Source organism: Lactuca saligna, chromosome 7 (assembly GCF_052625555.1).
Source record: "Lactuca saligna cultivar CGN05327 chromosome 7, ASM5262555v1, whole genome shotgun sequence".
NCBI lineage: Eukaryota > Viridiplantae > Streptophyta > Magnoliopsida > Asterales > Asteraceae > Lactuca > Lactuca saligna.
Window position 1 is genome coordinate 135,940,944 of NC_136423.1, and position 22,826 is coordinate 135,963,769.

General features: G+C 37.5%; 1 long non-coding RNA gene across 1 annotated transcript; it reads right to left on the minus strand.

The window, feature by feature from the left end:
- Window positions 1-19,149: 19,149 nt before the first annotated feature.
- LOC145005903 (uncharacterized) lies at window positions 19,150-20,579 on the minus strand. The gene is made up of 3 exons (XR_013662703.1): window positions 19,811-20,579; window positions 19,435-19,727; window positions 19,150-19,193 (listed from the first exon to the last, which is right to left on the minus strand). It is a non-coding gene; the product is annotated as an uncharacterized LOC145005903 (long non-coding RNA).
- Between the last annotated feature and the right edge of the window lie 2,247 nt (window positions 20,580-22,826).

Genomic DNA, 22,826 nt, shown 5'->3' on the forward strand with positions numbered 1-22,826 from the left:
CCTTCTAACAAGTGGTCTTAACTCCAAATCCACAACTAAACAAGGAATGGAAGTGAGGCAAAGATCACAGATTCTGAGTCTATAACACCTGAATTTCATATACCTTAGCGTATGCACTTAATGACTATTGACCTACTTGATAGAGACCTTTGTAGTTCTCAGATAAGTGATTATAGTAACACAAAATACTCCTATAGTATTTTAAACTCATGTTCTGTTCTAGTGCTCTCATTGAAGTAATGTTGGTAAGTTTTTAGACTTGTTTCCATATCACAACCATTCTAGAGAATGTGCTAATGACTCCTCGGACCAGCATAGTTGGTCAGGCTATGCCACTCCTAGGATTGACCATACATCCCCGAGCTTACTTGTGATATTCAACAACCGTAATACTTTGGTATTTGTCATTGTGACACTGATTTTAGTATGAATGCTGACTTGTATACTTAGATAAATATTTTATTATATAAAAATATATACTCTTGGTCAGAGTGTTTTAATCCCAATGTGTTTATAGTTAGTATATCTTTTATGGGTTGATATACGCAATTCACTATAAAAAATGCTCTGATACCAATCTGTCACACCCCAAAACTGAGAACGGCGGAAACGTTCTGGGGCGGAGGATGTCATGTATAGTATCACAACACAGTATAATAGCAAACAAGTAAACAACATCATTCATTGCATTAAATATATAATTTTAATACAAGTGTGTTTTGTAGTATATAAGACACCAAAACATAAATCAAAATATAAGATGAGTCATGTATGCGCTCCATCTTCTCAAAAGGTGGCATCGATACCTGTCTACTGATGACCTGAGAATAAGTTATTTTGAAAGAGTTTATCAGCATTAAAGCTGGTAAGTTCATAAGTATTTAGTGTCTATGTTTGTATCAAAATGTTTGAACCGTTTCTTGAAGTACGAGTTTGTAAACGTTTGTAGTAAAAGTATGTAAATGTTTGTAAAAGTTTGTAACTCCTAGAAAATCCTATATTTTCTACTAAAAGTAGCCTTCTACCAAGGCACAACTGTTTTGTATGTTTGTTTCTTGTAAAAGTGTGTAATTTTCCAAAGTGTAACTATCATTATCAAAATATAGTTTGTACATTAATGTTTAATTGAAATAATCACCAAATAAATGTAAAGGGTAAATTAATGTAGTACTGTAGTTTTGTGTTATAGGAACTACTGATGTACTAACTACCTTAAACCAGATTTATATCAAGGTATTATGTGATTAATTGTACCATACTATCGACGAAAAACACGACAATGTAAGTCGTTAAAAGTTATGATGTTTGGCACCTGTAGACCTGCAGATCCGACTGTAGTTAGCAGCAAGGTGTAGGATAGTCAATCCAGTATAGATCTATACGCAAACTCATGCTCTCCCTCCAGGAGATTCTGGTTACAACTCGGGCCATGACAACGAAGGCATGCTCCGATACAGTGGATCACATTTATGTTAACGTATTCTTGTATATGTAATGTATTGTTGCTCATCATAATATCGTTGTATATGTTCTCATTCTAGTATAGTTGTATATGTTCTCATCATAGTATAGTTGTATATGTTCTCATTCTAGATAGTTGTATATGTTCTCATCATAGTATAGTTGTATATGTTCTCATTCTAGTATAGTTGTATATGTTCTCATAGTAATAAGTAATGACTCATGAATGAACTGACTCTTGTATTCTTCATTCAACTAGAAGTAGTAAGTAGTATAACTCTAAACTATACCTATTATAGTTTATTAGTAAACTTTTTTGTATGATTGAATGTACTGAACTAAGATAAAAGTCTTTATATCTATACATATGTACATAATATATAACTAAGGATTCAACGACACTTGGAAGTAAAGTGGGTTATCTCTCCTAAGTCCTTCAAACCTATTTATATAACTATATATGTAGTAGACATGGTTTTAAAAATATATAAGTTTAAAAAATGTACAAGAAAGGTTTAGTATACAAAAGTAAATTTGATAAAGAGTTTGATGTGTAAAATAGTTTGATAAACAATTTGAAGTCATTTGTTTGGTAAAACAGTTTAAAGCATGAAAAATCCATTTACATGTTAGTTATTAATCATATGTGATTGATCTAATAACTAACATGGTTCAACTTGTATTCCTCCCATAAAGCATTTTAAATCATTTAAAAATATTTCAAAGGTTAATTAAGGGGTATGAACTCACCTGCAGTGAGTGGTTTGTTCGGATGTGTCGGACAAGGTGCTAGGTGTCAAGTGAGGACTTGAACACATATAATGGTCCTAGTTATCATATAATAAACATATCTGTATCTAGTTAGTCAATTAACAACTAATCAATAATTTTAAGACACTCTAGGTCATGGAAACACTTTGATTCAAGTGTTATAGGTACCAAAGGGTTGAATCTAAAGGTTGTATGGTTTATGGCCCATGAACCACCCCCTTATGGAGTTTACGACCCATGAACATTTCCCCATGAGTTTATGGCTGTAAACTCATGGTACTAAGTGCCAAATTGTGTTTTAAGGTCTAAGAAGTCATGATTGGGCATCACATGATCGAATCCAAGCCTTCGAAAAGTATTAGGGGCACATTATGGCTCCTTTGTGGAGTTTGCGGCCAAACAACCATATCCATTGGTGTTCATGGCCGTAAACTCTCTTAGGGACATGTTTTGATTGTTTTTTAAGGTCTTAAACAATTCTAGGAAGGATCAAGGTTGGCATCTAAGGCTTAGGAAGGGACTAATGTCCATTTTACCACCTAGAAAGGGGTTTACGGCCCAAGAACATCCTTGGTCGTAAACTCCTTCGTTGTTGTGTTATTTGCTGATTTTTCAAGTGTTGTAAAGTTCATATTAAGCACACAAGAAGCTAGGGAAAGTGTACTTACAAGATAGAATCTTGATTTGGTGTTTAAGGTCCAAGAACACTAGTGTGTGTTCTTGGTGTTTTGAAGAACACTTGAAGATCTAGCTATAAATAAATAATGAATGGACGAAATGATGTATAACTACTAGATGTTAGGTTATAACAACAAATCAAGTCAAGAAACACTTACGTTTTCGGAAGATCGGGTGAAGAATGGGATGATAGTTGAGAGAGAATGGCGACTAAACTCTAGAAGGGAAGTAAGAAATGAGGAGTTTGGGGAGTAAACTCATGCCTAAGGCATGAGTTCATGGCCACAAGGGATTTTACGGCCCAAACTATAAAAGCTTGGCCGTGAACTCCTTATTAGGGTGGTATGTGTGGTTTTGCAACTCCAAGACCCGAGACGGTACTTCATTTCCTTCGTTCGTTTAAAGAATAAACACTAAAAACGCTCAAATGCACTTTTAAATTGGCTAACAATTATTGGAAATGTAATTGACCTTTAATTGAAGTGATTGACTTTAGAGTTTGTCCGAATGAAAATTTCGGGTTGTCAAATATATTATGCTAGTTAGAACAATTCCTTGAAAATTGATATTTGCATGTATAATAAAGAAAACAGGTATCCAAGATATTTAGGGTTGCATGTACACCATAGGAGTGTTAGAATGCTCAAAACCCAACAGAACCTGAATCCCTGACAATTTTCAACCGCAATCACAATATTCATTGATGGTTTACCCACATGCTACCATGGAAGGCTTGCCCCATGTACCGATTTTCGTACATTAACCACTGGTCTTCAATCCTTTCGTACAATAGGCTCAAGGTCCAATCCTAGCAGTGTCTCAGCCGCAAGTCACAGGTGTGCAGACCTCGATTAACTAGGAATCCAGCTTCTATGGACCAAGTATCCATTTCTTAGTAGCACCAGAATTCAACCCCTTCATGGCGACTGCTCAACTATACAACCCGTCCACGCAACAGTACGGTAGAGCAAACCTATACATAGTTCACCCAACAAGGCAATACGCATTCCTTCAATTTGGATCGTAGCCTAACTTGCAACAACATCAACCATACATCTCGCCGGCAGCCATGCACGACCAGATGTACCGAGCCCCTACCAGGCGCAGCAACATAGGGCCTATGGCAGTATGTTGTACTCTTACATGGACAACCCTATGTGAAGTGCAAGCTCTAATTACAACCATAACCTGCTACAATACAAGATTCCACACATTGTGATGATATCGAACATCCCAAAATACGATGACACTACTGACCCAGATGACCACATCGACAACTATGAGTGGACGATGACATCTCTCAAGATGGATCATCGCTTCACCTGCACCTATTTCCCCTGCAGCCTAATTGGAAACGCAGGCAAGTGGGTTAAGTCTGTGAGGCCATACAATATTTCAAATTTTGAGCACTTGAAATACCTTTTCCTCAATAAGTTCATGCAGTTGAGGAAAGGAAAAGGAGACGCCAACTTTGTGATAGCGTGCAAGCAAAGAAAGGGAGAGTCGATTTGTGACTATTACAATCAATTCACGCTAGCTACCTTGAACGCCCCAGGATATGAAGAGTTCTTGGTGATGGGTGCCTTCACCCAAGGTCTGCTTCCTGGGCCCCTATCTAAGAAAATGCAAGGGACAGTCCCCAGATCTAAGGACGAGCTCAAGTTCTGTGTGGAAAAATACCTAATATAAATCGAAGGGGAAGAGCGAAAGGAGGAAAATCTCAAAGTTGTAGCCAATGCACACATCAAACAAGAGAAGGGGGCATCCCAATCGAGTTTAGCACAATAGGAGAGGGAAGACGGTAACCAGTAGAAACACAATCGCCACTCTAGACACATGTCATAGAGGTACATGTCATTCAATAAAGATGACAATACGAATGCTCATGTAGATGTCCATGCAATCAACAAAACTCCATCAAAGGAGCGCAAAGACAAGACCAAGTTCTGTGAATATTTAAAAAGCAAAACTAATAATACCACTGAATTCACGATGTTGAAAAGGGAGATAGATGAGAAGCAACTTGTTGGAAACATAGTTGACATTGCAAAAGATCTTAGCAAAATTTGATGAGGACAAACACCAGTCTAAAAATCAAAAGGATGGGGGAAAAGGACCACGATAAGAGGCCATAGATACTTACCATCACCGGGGTTCACCCAACAATCATCAAAGCTAACAAGCCAGGGAGATGGTGTACAATCAAAACATGCTTAAGATTGTTTTTTTAATGAGTGATCCCAGAGCAGAACATTGGGATTCGAACAACCTGTTGCACATTATAAGGTTTCTTAGCCATAACCGTGTTAAGCATGTATACATCGATAACGAAAGCATGGTCAACGTAATATTTAAGCACTGCTTTTGGTAGTTTCCAATTGAGTGGAAAGAGTACCTCCAGCCACCACAACAGGGCCTCCTAGTTGGGTTCACTGGTCATGGCATCTGGCCAGCAGGTACAATCATGCTCCTATTTACACTAGTCAATAATGATGGAACAAAAAAGGTAAAGAGGGTACTCGAGTTCTGGGTTGTTGACTATCCAATAGAACACAATATCCTACAGGTCCGACCTGCACTTTTCCATTTACAAACGATTCTGTCCACTCTCCAGGGCATTCTTAAATTCAGCAGAAGCGACGAACCAATAACGCTTATAGCAACCAGACCAGATAATGAATGCAGTGTCCAAAAAGAAACAAAGCAAGAAATCAAATCGTGTTAAAATGAAGGTTTCAAGAAGGTAGAGAATCGACAGGGAAGATCAGAAATAGCACAAATGTTGGTCAACGAGTCAAGGAAAACACATAAATATGTGTTTAGACAATTCACAACATCTCTTCCACGAAAAGAAACAAATGATGACCCAAAGATGGTCCAGCCAGAGCACCGAGCAAAAGTCATAAAGCAACGGAATGCCTACCCACGGGCAAGGGCGTTAGTATGGCTTACAATTGATGGACAAGCAATGCCTAGACAAAGAATGATTCGAGACTCGAACCGGATCTTTGCCCGTGTCAAAGATGAACCAAAACCCTTTGGGATGAAGAAGCTTAGAGCTAGAAACCAAAAATATAGTGACGGAGTGTCAATCACTCTAACACACAAGCTTTATTGTATAATAGAACTAAGTAATGTCTATGACGAACAAAACAAAACCCTGAAGAACCATGTGAAACACAAGATTGATAGGCGCACAGAAAAGAGCGGGTGACTTTCTCACCCAGCCGAGAGGAGACTCTTCCCACGATCGCAACACATGTTGGGCCAAGGGGAAGGGGAAGTGTGAGGGCTTGCAGAACATGGAGGACAAAATTCCGCTCTTCCACAGCAAGACCCGGTGGTGGAGGCAGACAGGAACCCCAAGCTATCAAAAACACTTGGCGAATATAAGAAAAGGATGCACAACCATGACAAGGTAGTCACAATGGAGCACCCGACTCAAAATAAAGCGATGGATGAGAAAAGGGAGTATGGTCACACTCTGCACATGATAACCATACTGTAAGTGCCGACGCAAAGGCCAGGCCCGTGCCCTAGCACTTATACATTTAGATTCTAATATTTTGTGTGTTTCCTTTTTAAGAGCTAATATAATTTTCATTTTGAAAGAGCTTTATAGAATTCTATGTAACCAATTACAAAAATATCAAGTAAAGAGGTTGTACATGTTTATCACACCCCCAATCCTGAACGGTGGAAACGTTCGGGGGTAGAGGACGCCATGTGTAGTATCACAACAATGCACAATAGTAATCAAAGTACAACATTCATTACATTAATAAAATATAGCTTTACATATGTGTTCAAATGATTATATATTTGACACCAAAAAGTATAATTTACAAACATAATAATATAATATTGTGTCTTCCTCAAAACCATTCAATACTTGTTTAATGATTTCCCGAAAATACAACTCGTTTTGTAAAGAGTGTCAACAATTAAGTTGGTGAGTTGATAAGTATGAAATGAAAATATTCTTTCATTTGTTTTTCTGTAATGTAAATATGTTCACCCAGAAAATCCTATATCTTCTGTTGTATATGTATTTGTATTTGAAAATAGTATAGTTTTAAATCCCCATAAAACAATAAAAAGTTTGTTTTCTCTGTATTTGAATAGTATCATGTATTTCTACTTGTACAAAGTTGTAAATATTAAGATTTTACCCTTTATAGTTTTATTATTATAAAAATATGTGAAGTTGTATACATATTATTCAATACCAAATTGTGAGTTATCATAACCATGATTGATGACCTAAGTCTCGCCTGAAACACGACGTTCTTCAGGCGTCGAAATATGATACAACAATTGTCACCACAGGTCTGCCGACCTAGCTGTTTCAAATAGCTCTGGTGCGGGATTGTCAGTTCCATATAGATCTATACACAAATGTTACGCTCTCTCTCCAAGAGACTCTGGTTATAATTTCAGGACTTTTGTTGTATACTTAAATAAGTACTTGAAGTGACTCTCACAAAAGCTATATTGATAATATGTAGGATAGTAAGAAGTTAATTTGTAATAACTATAGAAAAAAAATAAGTTTAATAAACTATATAAAATATAGTTTTGGATGTAGTAAAGTATTCATTTGTTTTCTAATGATTGTTTTATATTTCTATTTCATAGTAAGGTATTTCATTTGTTTTCTGATGATTGTTTTATATGTTTATTTCATACTAAAGTATTCCATTTGTTTAGTGTGATTGTTTTATATGTTTATTCTATTTGTATTATACTATGTTTATGTGTTTTGAAACTTGAAACCAAAGAATGTGTTCTCTAAACTATACCTATTATAGTTTAGTTGCTTGTTATTGTAATAAATTACGAACCGTAAAATAGTTTTTTTATAATAATCATAAACTAAATAATCAAATTTATTTTATTAATACAAGAAATCTTTGTATTTTACTTGTATTTCCCCTTAAAACATTATAAAAATAGTGAAAATATAGGGTTATGAACTCGGTTGATAGTAGTGAAGAATTGAGTAGCACTTCGTTGCTAGGAAAGGTTTATTTCTGGAAAGAGGGCCTGCGAGGGTTCGGATTTGGAAACCGAAAGACTCTCTTTTTTATTGACTTCTTGTGTCTCGTGATATATTTTAAGTGTTGAATATGATACTGGGGCTTTAGGGGGTTGTAAATAAGTTTTTGGGGGTAGAAAGTGTGAAAAATGTGAAATTTAGAGTAAAAAGTGTGAAGGAGTCGGAAGATATAGCACCATTATATAGGGGTGAGAAGCTGGTTAAGAAGAGAGGAGTCAGCAGGACACGCGGCTCGTAGGCGAGGGGGACATGAGGCGAATCTGGAGGCTACCACCGTGAAGCCACGCATCAGAAGGTGAAGCAAGGCAGGTGTGCGAGGCGAGTCTGCTTCTCATAGGGCCACACTTCAGTCGAATCAGAGACGGACACCGGGGGGGGGGGGGGGGTCAGTCTCACATACGAGGTGACGTGGCCGGGTGCTGACCACGCGAAAATTCCCGGTTATTCATTAATTCTCGGTTCTTGAGCCAAAAACTTCTAAAATTCGTTAAACCGTGAGCGTACATAAAAAGAACCTCCAAATCTGACTTCGTATGAGGAAGTTATGATTTTTCCAAGTTCAGTATAGCGATAGACAGCTAAAAACTCAAAACAGAGATCGAGCGACTTTTGGCCGGAATGACCTAAATGAGAATCGAAGGTCTAGACAATGGTTTTTCAACGGTAAAAAAAAAAGTTTGGCAAAACCAGACATCGAATAAAGAAGTTATGGATTTCTAACAAACTTTTCTTACCCTGACCTTTTAAAAATAAAAAATAAAAATAATTTCAAAATTTGCTGACGGAGTCTAAACAAAAGTTGTAGAGCGTAGTCTCACCTACGCGTGGATATAAAGAACATCGAAAACGGAGTTCGTATGAAGAATATATGAATTTTTTTAGTTTACTAATTAATAAAAATATAAAGTTAAATCAAATTTCGGTATTATCCGAAGGGGGAGTCACCGGGCCAATCCGAGTTAAGCCTAGTTTACTCGAGGACTAGGCCTCGGATCGTCTACGTCGCCCCTATGTGAAGCTGCCTTGTCCTATCCGAGCTCCGAGGCAATCGAGGATGCGGTCACGCATGACGCACGCGTACGCCCAGCGTAACCGCGTACACCTAGCGTACCGAGGTGGTTCCCAGCCCCTATAAAAGGGATGCGATGGTTTCTGGGAAATTTCTCATTTTCTCTCATCTTTCTTGTGTTTTTGCCTCGTTTTTCGTGCACGTGATATCCCGAAGCCTCGGTTTCCATACTCAAGTTCCGAAGGTCATTTGTGCTCCTGAGATTCCCGAGAATCCCGAGAAAATCCGTTTTCTCATGTCTAAGTTCTGCTTGGTTTTCATCTCGCCTTCTTCGATCTTTCAAGTGAGTTCATACCCCTATAAACTATGGTTTTAAATGTTTGATAAATGCTTTTATACAATATTAAGGGGGGGGGGGGGGGGGGGGGGGAATGCAAGTAAACACGCGGTTATTATCGTGTGTAAACTAAAGATTTACTATATAAACTTTTTTATCTAAGTAATCATATGTGATTCATGAACTACTACATGAGTACTCTCCTATGAAATATATATATATTTTTGATAACACCTTGTCTTGTCGAAATAAAACGTGTTCATATATATATATATATGTGTGTGTGTGTGTGTGTGTGTGTGTGTGTGTGTGTGTGTGTGTATATATATATGTACGAATATAATGCTCCATTTTTACATTAAGTATATGTGATCAGTTATGTCGCTTTAAGTGTTATACTTTACATAACGAGTAAGCATTACACTAGTGTTTACTATATGAACAAAACACACTTTGAAAACTATAATAGGTATAGTTACGAAAAAATCATGAACATTTACTTACTAGGAATGCTATATCAAAGAGATATTTTCATATACAAGAACAAATGGACATTTTCATGCGTAAATCTGCTTTATACTAAATTTTGTGATACATTTCACGTACTTTCGATTATGCATTTTAAGTCATGTATTATATACCATAATCCTTTGTAGGGGGAGCGTGATACTTGTGTATAGATCTATACGGGATTGACAATCCCACACCTAAACTGTTAGCTACAGTTAGGCCGGTAGGCCTGGGGTGACAAACGTCACAACTTTCCAACGCCTGAAGAACGTTGATATAGGCATCCTCGTCAAGTAGCATGGTTATAAGAATCACATGGAGTATTAAAACACATCAATGTACGGGGTTTTTTTTTCAAATGCCATAACGATTTACATATAAAACTACTATTTTAGGCATGAAAAGCACTATTTCATTACAGTTTTGCAACAATCAAACTACCATCTACTATAGTAGAAAATATGGGATTTTCTTGGAACATTAAACATGAACAAACGATTTTCATTCTTTTTCATATAAACATTGTCACTAAATAATTATGAACTCACCAGCTTAAATGCTGACCTACTCTTTCAAAACCACTTGTATTTCTCAGGGATTCTGTAATACATGTAAACTGCAGCTTTCGAAGAAGGGACGTTGCGGCGTTAGTTCAATTTTATTTTAAACATCATATTGTAATTTCTTTTGAAACAAGTACCATTCAACAATGTAAACTTTTAAATTATATATATGATGTTTGTATTGCTTTCTTTACTATGTATTCAATTGTTACGATACTACATGAAGTCATTCACTCTCGAACGATTTCGCCGTTCTGGTTTGGGGGTGTGACAACGCGTAGGTGAGAATATAATCAACAACTCTCGTTCAGACTTTGTTGACTAATTTTGACTTTATTTTTAATATTATTATTTTTAACAAATCGGGACAAGAAAATCCGTTAAAAATTCGTAACTTCTTCGTCTAAAGTTCATTTTCGTCTGTATTTTTACCGTTGTACTACTATTCACGAGACCTTCGACTCTCGTTTTGGTTGTGTCGGCTAAAAATCACTCGATCTTTATTTCGAGTTTTTATTTGTCTACTGCTATTCCGAAATATAGAAAAATCATAGCTTCTTAATACGAAGTCAGATTTGAACGTTCTTTTTACATACTTTCATGGTTTAGCGTATACTACAACTTTGATTTAGATAGTTAAGGCTACAAACTATTTTATAGAAAACTTAATTTTTACGCTTACAGTGTTTTGTCGGTTTTGTCGTGGGTCTTCGTTTGGTCATAACTCATTCGTTATAACTCGGATTTGGGAGTTCTTTATATTTTTGGACTCCTTGTTAAAATATCTATCACTTGGTTCATCCCAAATGAGTTTATTTGATACTTCGTTTTTGACCTTATATTTTTCATATTAATAAATTTCTACTTTCATTATTTCCACATAAATTACAATAGTTAACCTAGACTATTAAATTGTGAATTTATTAGTATCTAGGTAGACTTTAGACTCCAAAAAATATAGAATTTCTCTAGTTACGACAATATTTTCCAAGTAGCAACAACAACTGATCACCTACACTACCTGAGCAAAATCTATGCAAAACTTTAACCATAGGTCTCAAAGAATCATAATCTTTACCTAAAACTTGCCAATAACATCTTAGAGCTGAGAATGTACAAATTTTAATTGATGGCACTTAAAAAGATTCATAACCTTTCCCCTAGAAATCAGACAGTAAAAGGTCTTAAGGTGACGATCTCGTCCAAAACACAGGTAGCTAAACCTCAGAGCATAGCCAAGAACATAGGCTAATATTTCATGAGTTAACGTAAAAACCCCGACTAAGTATACTAGTCAAAAATTATTGAAAGCATATATGTCAACAGTAGTGGATACACAACGTCCAACACGCACACTAAGCTAATTAACACATACCCTAGAGTAAGGAAGTGTGTAAAAAAGAATTACAGTAGAAATGCTGAATAACCCTAGCCTAAAGATATCACAAGTTACTTCAAAATACAAAAAAGCATTTATATACAAAGTTCAAATCAAAATACACAGTTCTTGGTTATTGACAACCAATATGTTTTATTGTACATATAATACAAGGGAGTGCAGATACATTACAAAATGAACAAAAAGGGACAAACAAAGATCCGTCCCTAGAGTTTGAGGAAGAGCTTCCTAGACCTAGCCTACGACAAAACAGGAAGAAGCTGTCCTAATCCAGCTCTTCCAAATGAAAGTGGCCTGCAAAGTCTGTCTCAGCAAGGGACGAAGAGGAAATATCCACCTCTTCGGCTCTTCTCGAGAAGTGGACAGGATCCGAGGCTTCAGGTTCTCCAAAAGTTGTGGAGCGACCAACTAACTGCTTCCCTTTTCAAGCCCAAGGGCCTCACACGCCTTTTGAACACCTTGGATCCTGCTGGCAAATTACGCACTCTCGAGAACCTTATCAATTAAGTGGACCACCACTTTTCCAACATCCATTGCTAGCTTCCTCGGGCAACATTACCGTCAACCCAGGGACGGGCCAGTTGACGTTGGCACCGGGCCAACTCACTCGCTAAAACACCCTTCCCTCAAGTTAGAGAACGCACTTCATTTTCAAGTCACTCCGCTTGGCCTTCCAGTGTGGCCACATGATCTTCCAAAGCGGTCTTCTTGCAAGCCACAATGCAATTTTGCTCGGATAGTGTTGTGATATGTCGGAGAATGGATGGGTCGAGATTATCGACGAATCTTGATGAAATGACATCCCCTGATATCACAGTACAAAACATGATAGATATTGTTAGTCGACGTCTAGGAGGGGTCCTCGAGACGAAGCTTCGATGATTTAGTTAGTGTGAGATCTAAGAGAGATGGTAAGTTATTACAGAAAAGAGAGAATTTTGTCCCCTCTTCGTGAGGAAGAAGGTTCCATTTATACATGTCTTAAAGGATTATCTCTCAACTGATTCTATCGAGGATTCTCTCGTGAGGTGCGATGTGGCGGACCCATACTGGAGGGTCCTCCGTCACGTCTTTTTCCTATTTCTCCCACTAGTTGGAAGGAGATCTTCCAAATGTTCACGCAGATCGTGGATATCGTCTAATGAGTGAATGTGACTCTCTAATTGGTCCCACATTTTCTAGGGTATGATTTTACGGAGAAGGGGTTAAGGCGTGGCTCTGCACGTTAACCACCTTATCAGCGCCCCTCTTGTTGGTGACAACCCGGATATGGTTGTAGACTGGGTTCTAACCAGACCAAGCCCGGTGTCAGTTTGACTTTCCTTTTGAATTTTCGTAGAGGGATACGTTAATAAGTCCTTAGGCTTGTAGGCGTATGCGTCAGTATGACAGCATCACTATTCAAGCCTATATCTTGACATGTATATACCTGGGATTAGTTTTATCATTTGACGGGCCATAGACAATGCCAGTAATGTATCAGATTCACCGTGAGACCGCTCATGACACCAATTTTTTCTTTAAAATACCACCTTTTCCCAAGACCTTTCTCCCTTACCTTCTTCACCCACGTTGTATCTGTCTGGGTATTCTAAGAATTTTTCTTTCTGATCACTTATTTTTTCCTCGATAATGGGCCGTTACGGTAGAGTCCCTACTGCGGAGGAGTTCCAATTTCTACATGGTCGCTTTGGTTTCTTACCAGAGCATGGTGTAATGATTCCGGCGAAGGGAGTATCAATCTACGATCGTCCTCCAGTGAAAGTTGTGGTTCATATTCCTTTGTTTGAAGCGGGGATGCACCTGCCGACATCAGAATTTTTCGATATGATCGTGCTACATTACAATTTTACTATCAACGAGTTAACCCCGAGCGTTATCAACAAGATCATCGGTTTTGAACTGATCTGTCACTCTTTGGGTCGCATTCGCACCTACTGAGTTTTCAGTTACTTTTTTTTTCATCTATGAACTCCGACATCCGTGCCCTAGCTAAGCAACGAGTCATTTACCAGCTACTCTCTAAGCTGGATACTTCGATGAAGAACTGGCAAAGGCAATGGCTTTGGCTCAACCAGAACCTTGTGGGGCATGGGTATCATAGGAAACTAGACTTTTCTGACCGTCTTCCCTAGTTTTTTGGGGGCAACCTAACTCGCGGCAAATGGCTTGGGAGTATTACTGTCTGTGGAGAAAACTGGGAAGACTTTATTCTTGCCGCGGCCGGTACGAGTGCCACCTGGAGGGCTCGCAAGATGTTTGTGCAGATGTTTGTCATGAGATGCGGTATTAACTCATCTCCCCCACCCCCCCCCCCCCCCATTTTTTTTTAAATTAGAGTGACGATAAGATATCTTGTTGGCTTGTGATATCTTACTTTTGGTGTTTGCTTTCATAGGTGGCAGACGCTGAGATTTCTTTGGAGATGACCCTGTGTGGTCATTATCAGCACTACTAGAAAAACAGTCTTTTATGACGCTCATTGCGCGTCGTAAAACGCTTACACGACGTGCAAATGCGCGTCAAGAAAAGCCCTCTCATAAAGAGAGACGACGCGCATTTACGATGCGCATTTCTGACGCGCATTTACAACGTGTGGTTATGACACGCAATGCGTATCAAGGAAGGCTCTGTCATAAAGGAAGACCACACGCATTTGCGTGTCGTAACCTTATGACGTGCGTATTTATGACACACAATGCGTATCAAGGAAACCCGTATCAAGAAAAGCCATGTCATAAATGAAGATGACACACATTTTTGCGTATCATAATTTTAAATGTTCTAAAAAAATATATTTATTTATTTATTAATTTTTAAATTAAATTTGCATTTAATGTCTCATAATAGAAATAAAATATCATATACAAAAAATACAATCTATTGCATAAAATTTAATGTCATACAATTCTATTTTTTACAGTAACTAAATTTGCATCTAATCTACTATGTATATCAATTTCCAACTAAGTAAAGTTGTATCTTGCCTTTCATAATTTAAGACTAATAATCCAAGCAGTTGATTATATGGATAAGCAGTTGTACATTGGCCCATCTCACTAAAGAATGACTTAGCCAAATTCAACTCCAAGTCTTTACTTGCATCTTGCTGATAATGTTGCAAGAACCATTTGTTAGCTCTACAACACTTTTTGAATATAAACCTTGTCTTTCATCACTAACACCAGCACCTTTTGTAGCCCCTAGGACTAGTGGACTACACATAAAAGTTAGAAAAACTAAATATTCCAAAAATACCCCTAGGACTCTTTGGACTCTTTTTGTCCCAGAATCTGAATTAGACCACAAGTGATGCTTCGATTTATTTGTTTCTTGCAACTTCAACATGAAGTGTTTTGATGTTGTATGTGTAAAGTTTCACACTTTACAGGAGATTCTTGGGGAAGGAAAGAAGGTTAAGCTTGAGCAGAAGGTAATTTCATATCATATTCTTTTGTGTTTTAAGGGTTAAACAAATCATTTCAAGATTTGAAAATTATTAAAAAAATGTTATAATTGTAGAAAACAAATTGATAACCTTCTAAAATCTTGGGAGCTAAAATATATCCATTTAAAACAATGAAAAATGTGATTTTGTTTTTGTTTTCAATGTTGACTTAGTAGGAAGAGATGAAAGTTTGATATACTAAACAAATCACTAAAAGTAGGTTGCTATTGACACACTTCCAAAATGCAGCAACCTAAATTCACATAAAAATTTGTTAAAGTTATAATGGGATGGAGCAACTTCACATTTCAAATTGGAAAAACACATCACCAGACTCTGGCACAAGCCAATAGCATAGGGTGATCTCCTCTCCAAACTTGTCAACAATTGTCTCAAGTGTAAACACCAGACCCGCATTTTCAACTTCATTTATTAGCTTGAAAAAAAAAATCTGAAAACAAACCATGTGTTGTAATGTAAGCCATGAATCAGTACAACTTCTTTTTCTGCATATATACAACTGACTATGTAGCCACATGCTTCCATTTATATATTTATTTATTATAACATCATACATTCATAGCTACTTTCATATCTTTTTAGTACATACAGGATTCTACTTCCAATCTTTCTGTTATGAGCATCTCCAATGGAAGGTTATTTTATACTATTTCAACAAGTCTTTGTTGACAATTGGAGTGGAAAACGTTTTTTGGTATTTTATCCAACCATTTCAGTAATTTTTTAAACTTAGTTAAATTTGAGTAATAAATCTATTTTTTTAAATATGCAAAAACAAATTGAACATTTTTTGTATTAGAACTACATACATGATCAATATCAAATGACATGTGCTCAAAAACAACAAATTAGATAAGGGGTCTTCAAACAATATTTCAAATAGATGCGGATACACATGTAATTGTTAAAAAAAAAAAAAAGGTTTTGCATTGGAGATGATATGTAAAGATAGGTTTTTTAAATAAATTGTATATGTGTGAAAGAAAGAAAGAAAGCACAATATAAAAGAAGATCAGTTAAACTAGTTGTGCATTTTAACTTCGCAGGATTCAACAAAAGAACGCAATGCAAAAACAAAATCAACATGAACATGTTGTCCTGCAATCTTCTGGATCCATGGTGCTGCCCTGAGATGCACTGTCAGATTCCAGTTCATGATGGGTCCCACCGTTTTCTTCTTCCATACCATTTGCAACAACAACCTGACCATTGACCGTGGAGGAGCTGCCCGACATGCTTCTTGGCTTTTCCTGCTCTGTGTGGTGCTTCTCACCTGACCGTTCATGTTCCTCCAGCTGAACCAGAGTAGCATCAGCTTCTTCAATGGTGGAATAACGAGTCATGTTTGGACGTAAATCACCAAACAAATCCTACACGTACATTCCTCTTCAATTATTAATACAACAATTTTTAAATAAGAAATAAAAGAAAGTGAGTTTAATTAAAAGACCAAACAACCAAATAACCTGCAAGTCAAATTCGATATCTAGAGGAAGTGGACCTTTGTAGAGTATGTAACGTTGATCACATTCAATAGGTCATATCATACATTCGTGCCGACAACGAGTTTGCCAAGATTAGACAGCTTTTTCATTGGTTCCTTATATGAATTATGATGAGCAAACACGAAATCAAAATCAACAGGATGAGAATTAGAGCTCCTTATTGTGTTATCTCTCTTCTCTGAGCTTCTTTTGTTCGACGGACGGAGGTCAGGGTGGTTCAGGCAGATCTGCATAGGGTGGTTCAAACCTAAATACCATATGATGTATCTGTTTTTATTTTCCTTGATATATTTTGTATAAAGTCCTTTTATATCTTTGGTTGTTTTTATAACTAAAAACTAATTGTATCATTCAGGCAACAGTTGCGTATTATCAGCTCTTTGATAACCAGTCTCGTGTTGCTAGTGGGTATTTTGGAGTTGAACTTGCAGAGAATCTGGTGCGTCATTTTCATTTTCCTGCTTACAGATTTGTAATATATTTTATGTTTATATAAAAAAAAGGAACTTTGCATCTGCATTGATGACAATGGCAAAAGGGTAATTTTAAAGATTAAATGCAAGAAATAAATAACAGGGCAAAAAGGTAGATGGTTAGTGTTATAATTCTTTAAGCTAGATTTTTTTTTTACTTAACCCCTTAACTCATTATGTCCAGATTAACTAAAAAAAGAAACAACCCCTAAGAAGAGTCTTGAAAGTGTAATCTTCTATTAAGAAACAAAGTTAAAGAAGAATGCTATAATCTGGTGCAGGAGGGTGATCTTGCTACCATGCATCTAGATAACATACCATACAGAGCTACAATGAACATGTTTACTAGAAATAACTCAGTCAGGCCTACCTTACCTGGTGAAAGAAAATGGCAAGTTGGAATGCAGGTGTGCATAATGAAACTATGTCTTTTACATTATATTATATATATTAATATAGTCAATAGATAGTGTCATCCACAAGTTTTTTTGGTTGATTTTTGAAGATTCCAGCAAATCCACATGAGATAATGACATGAGTTCTTGAAATCCTGAGAGATTTAAACGTCTGCTGGAAAAAAGATTGGGCTTTATTTAATATTTTTTAAATGATAAATTTGATCATAGGGTATAATTGTCATTTTACCAATATAAACATCATTGTAGCCTGAAAATTTCTCCATTTTTTCCTTTTCATTGACCATTACAACAGAGGAGCCTACTTGTTTCTACCATGCTATATAATGTACACGCATAGCACTAAACAACAATGTGATGTAGTTAAAAGAACACCAAAGAAGCAAATGTAACTTGTCTTTTGGGGTTTGAAGTAAATTTATAAAATTCCCTTTTCTTTTCTAAATTCATTTTCTGATTTTCATTTGTATATACATTTTAGGTACTTACTACACTTGATGCCAAAATATGGAGGGTAGTTTTTGGTGTTATAGACAAAATTTGGGCTAGTGGAGGTGTCTAGCTGACTTAGCTGATCGTCATGATGTAAGTTTTTTTATAAATATATATTTTTCATTAAAGATACTAATAGTTTAATAAATTTTATGATTTAGGTTTATTCAGGGTGAATGTTTGAAAGGTAATATTATCACTTTTTTGTCCTAAAAGAGTCGGTGTTTGATATTTAAGAGTCAAATGTGTAACTTCATAAAAATTTACTAAACTTGCTCCATATAGATGTTGCTAAGCATGGAGATGTTTTTGAACCAGCTCTTTTCACACTATTGATTAAATTGTAAAACAAGTATATGTCAGGTATGTACTAAAATATCCATATATATAGATGTTGCTAAGCATGGAGAAGTTTTTGAACCACCTGCTGCTTCGTTTTCAATTTCAAGCTCGAGATTGAAAGAAGAAGAATAGGGAGAACCATCAAGAACCTGCAACAGAACAAAAAAAGTCTCGTTTTTTTATTAAAACCGAGAACCAGCATTACCTGTTACTACTTCTGATATATAAATCATGGATTACTACAAAATTAAACAGACCTGTTGCTCAAGTATTGCAAAATAAGGTTGGAAACTCTGTCAGGTAAATAGTCACCCATACGCAGCGCATTCAACAAGTTGAGATGACATTCCAAAAATTTTCCCGCGTAGTTCTTCAGGAAGTGTTGTGCAAAAGCTTTGTTCTCTAGGTTTTTCAATTTTAAATCTCCAAAGCTGAGAAAATAGTAAAAAGTAAAAACTTGAGCAAGAAGACAATAAATACATGTCTGAAAGCCAGCCAAAAACAATTTAATTAAAGAAACATCTAAATGATGTGACTAACTACTCACCGGGTATAGAGGCGGTTTAATATATGGCCCGTCCACTTCTTTACCTTCCACCATCCCCATAACTTGCTGAGCTCTGGATCCGCTGGTTGGCCCTATGATAGACCTTTAAAACGTATTACAGGAATAGCTACATTTGTGTTGGATTCTTTCTAAGGCTACAGCCTAGTTACAGGACATTCAATGTCAATACATCATCATAAACGATTAATTTAACCATCTAATTTGTACTAATGAAAAATTCACATATTTGAGTATTTTAGGTCAAAATCATGGTTTTACATTCCACCTCTTGTCAATCTATAACGCAAAATTGAACTTATAACGCATGTATAATCGTATTATCATTTCATTTATTGTACTTATCATACATATACCTCGAATTTATCAATGAGAATCGGCCTACCTTAATAATTTCGCAACTTTTGTCAAGAACACACCATGAATACCACAACTCTTTTCTTCCAATTCAAAGCTTGGTCAAGTGAAAACTGGTCTGGTCCAGCGCAGATGCTGGAAAACAAAACGAAAATTCCTCTGCAATGATGATAGGCTAGGGTTTTAGAAAGAAGAAGAGAGGAAATGTTTTGAGAGAGAGAGAGAGAGAGAAATTCAAAATAAGGTATGTATGATTGTGATCTTCAGAGATGAACGTAAACTTCTCTAAACCATATCTGGGTGAACCCATATCATCTAGAACTGCAAAACAAAGGAAACGATCATTTTTTTCTTCAAGCCCATAATAAGGTTAGTGTATTTTAAAAAGACGTTAAGAACAGTACCACAGCTCCGATGCATCCTCCCCTCAGCCTTAAACTCTCTTCTCTCTCTTTCTGCTCGTTTTTTCTTTTCTTTCCCATTTTCTGTTCGCCACGCACACACACAGACCATCTGGGAAGTAGGACGACAACAACGATGGTGGAGGTGGTAGCCGGCGGTGGCTAGTTTAGGGCTTTTAGAGAATATGAGATATTTTTGTTCAGAGAGAGAAAGTGGAATTGATGGGAATGTAAGGTTCGGTTACTGGATACCAAAATAACCAATGTAAGCTTGAATGAAAGTAGAATTGATGAGAATGTAGAGAGCCCCAAATTGAAACCTTGTCTAGTAGAATCGATTTGAGAGTGACTGTTGGATTTATTGCTTCCCTTTCCCGGTTCGCTTACCCTTTAGTTACCATAGTCAATCGACTCAAGCTTTCACGAAAAACCCTAGGTAGCAACTGATAGAGACAAGAAGGATGGGGAGAAGGTAGGATTGGATCCGATTTCAAAGAGTAATAATAGATTTCACTGAAAACCCTTTCCCGGTTCGCTTGACCTTTGGTTACCTCAGTCAATCGATTCAAACTTTCAATAAAAACCGTAGGTAGCGACTGAGAGAGACAAGATGGAAAGGAAGGAGCGTCGATAATTAGGGCAAGAGGGAAAGGAAGGAGCGTCGATAACTAGGGCAAGCCGACAGTCACTCTCTGGAGGGGGAAAGAAGGAGAATCGTAATTAGGGCAAGAGGGAAACTGAGAACAAAAGTGGAGGATAAAAAAGAAGCGGGTTCTCAAAAATTTTGGGATTTCATTTTCCCCTAATCTACTAAACGCGCCTTTCATTAAATTTATAAAGCGACACTTCTAGAGGACGCCCACTTAAGATACAGCGCCCATCATGTTTTTAATTTTTTTTTCTTATGACGCTAATTTAAGGGCACGCAATAATGCGTGTCTCCTATGCTTAAATTTTTTGAAGAGATGACATTTTTTTTAACGTCACTCTCTTTTGCGTAACATAAATCAACGAGTGTCGTGGTTTGCACGTCGTAAAAGGGTCTTTTTCTTGTAGTGCAGGGCATGCTTTACCATTTGAAGATCGATCTCGTAGAGGTTCTTCCTCCTCCTGTGTTTAAAAGACGTGTGTGGGAGCTTGTTGGGCTACTCTTGGTAGATGGGGGAAATGTGGGTTCTAGCGGGCCCGTATCACCTTCTCAGCCGACCGTTATGGCCATTTCCCAGTTTGTTCACTAGTTACTATTTCTTATGCTTTCTCTACAGGTGTACAAGAAGGAAGAAGTAATGCCCTTACTCAAAAAAGGTGGAGCTTGCTTCTGGTGCCGTCGTCAGATGAAGAGAGAGAATACGACGATGCGGTTCTTAGTTCTCGTAAAGCTCGTTGGATTGTGTCTGGGGCCAGGCTTCTTGGTAGTATCAGGGATATTCTTGGCAGTCAATTTTATGTACTTAAGCAGAGAAAGGTGGTGGTGGTGCTCAGTTGTCTTGGGCCTCACCTTCTTGATCCGCTGGTTCGCCCTTGGTTAATCCTTGTTCTGACTTTGTATTTGTAGGTGCACCCATTTCTCCTGGGGGTTCTCTTCAATGTGCGAAGCCTTCCCTGATTAATGAAGCAGGGATTTATCTCACTCACCGACTTTTGAGGCTTATGATCTGGGCTGGGAGATTATTAGAGATTCCTTGTTATCGGAAGACACTATTGCCTATGAGTGGAGTAGGTGCGTACATCCTCCAGCCACGATAAGTTTTCTTGTAGGTCAACCAAGTGCTCACATGGCTGATGACCTTAGTTACGCCGCAGCCCAAACCTTTGCCCTTATGGTAGCTGCCACTGACCAGGTTCGCCTAGCCAGTGCAAGTCAGGGGAAATTGAAAGTACTACAGGGTGCCTTGGCAAACACAAAGGAAGAGGTTTGTGATTCCGAGGCGGAGCGTCGAGTTCTTGCTGAGCAGAACAACATTTTGGATTGCAAGAAAGCCGCTTAAGACGATCAAATGGCTTCTTCGCGGGACCGATAAGAGCGACTTGAGGACCAAGTGAGTTCTCTCACTCAAGAGAAGGATTTGTTGGTGAGTAGACTAGCAAAGTGCCAATGCCAATTAGCTATAGCTCGTGTTGAAGGTGTCGTTGCTTGAGGTGGTTTGCAATGGGTGTTGCAGAAGGGGGTGGTTCGTGTGATTGACAGGGTCATCGAGAGCGCTGAGTTTGCCAAATGTGTTTAGGATGTTTGTGAGGCTTGTGAAGCCATTGGGTTTGAAAAGGTAAGGCAGTTGGATGGTTGCACCACATCTTCCGGTAAATCTGAAGTTCCGGGTCCTGGCCAAGTGGTGATCAGGGCCAAGGAGGTCAACACTGCCCTTACATCTATTGCCGAGATGGATTTTGTTGGCCTCTTCCGTTTAGGAGAGTTAGATTATGATGGATTTTGTCATTTTTGTGGCAAACTAAGTCTGGGAGGTTCTTCATCGGACTCCAAGGGTTGACTTGTATAGGCTCCTTGTTGTTCATCTTTCTGTGTACTATGTGTATAGTGTAAAATATTAGTTGCTAATAACCATGGACTGTGTTTTTTGTTTTGTATTTGGTATAGAAGTGTTCTCTTCCCTTTATTTTTTTTGTACGTATGCACATGCTTTGAGCTGTAATTCGTTTTTGCACGTTCCCTTGTTCTAGGATATGCGCTAATCTGGTAACGTGTGCTTCAGATGTTGCATAGCTGCTACTGAGCTATGTTCCTCAAAATTTTACGTTTAATTAGGCTTATGATATTAAGTTGTGAAATAATAGTCAATGTTGTTGACTATGTTGTATGATGTAGCTACCAATACATTGGCTGAGATCATCATCTCAAGGCCTTTACTGTTCAATTTTTAGGTGGAAAGGTTATGAACCTTTTACGACCCTTCGTTTTGTGCCATTTACACAATCTCAGCTCTGAGATGTTATTAGGCATATTGTAGGTAAATATTATGACTCTTTTAACACCTACGACTGCATTCTTGAATAGATTTTGCTC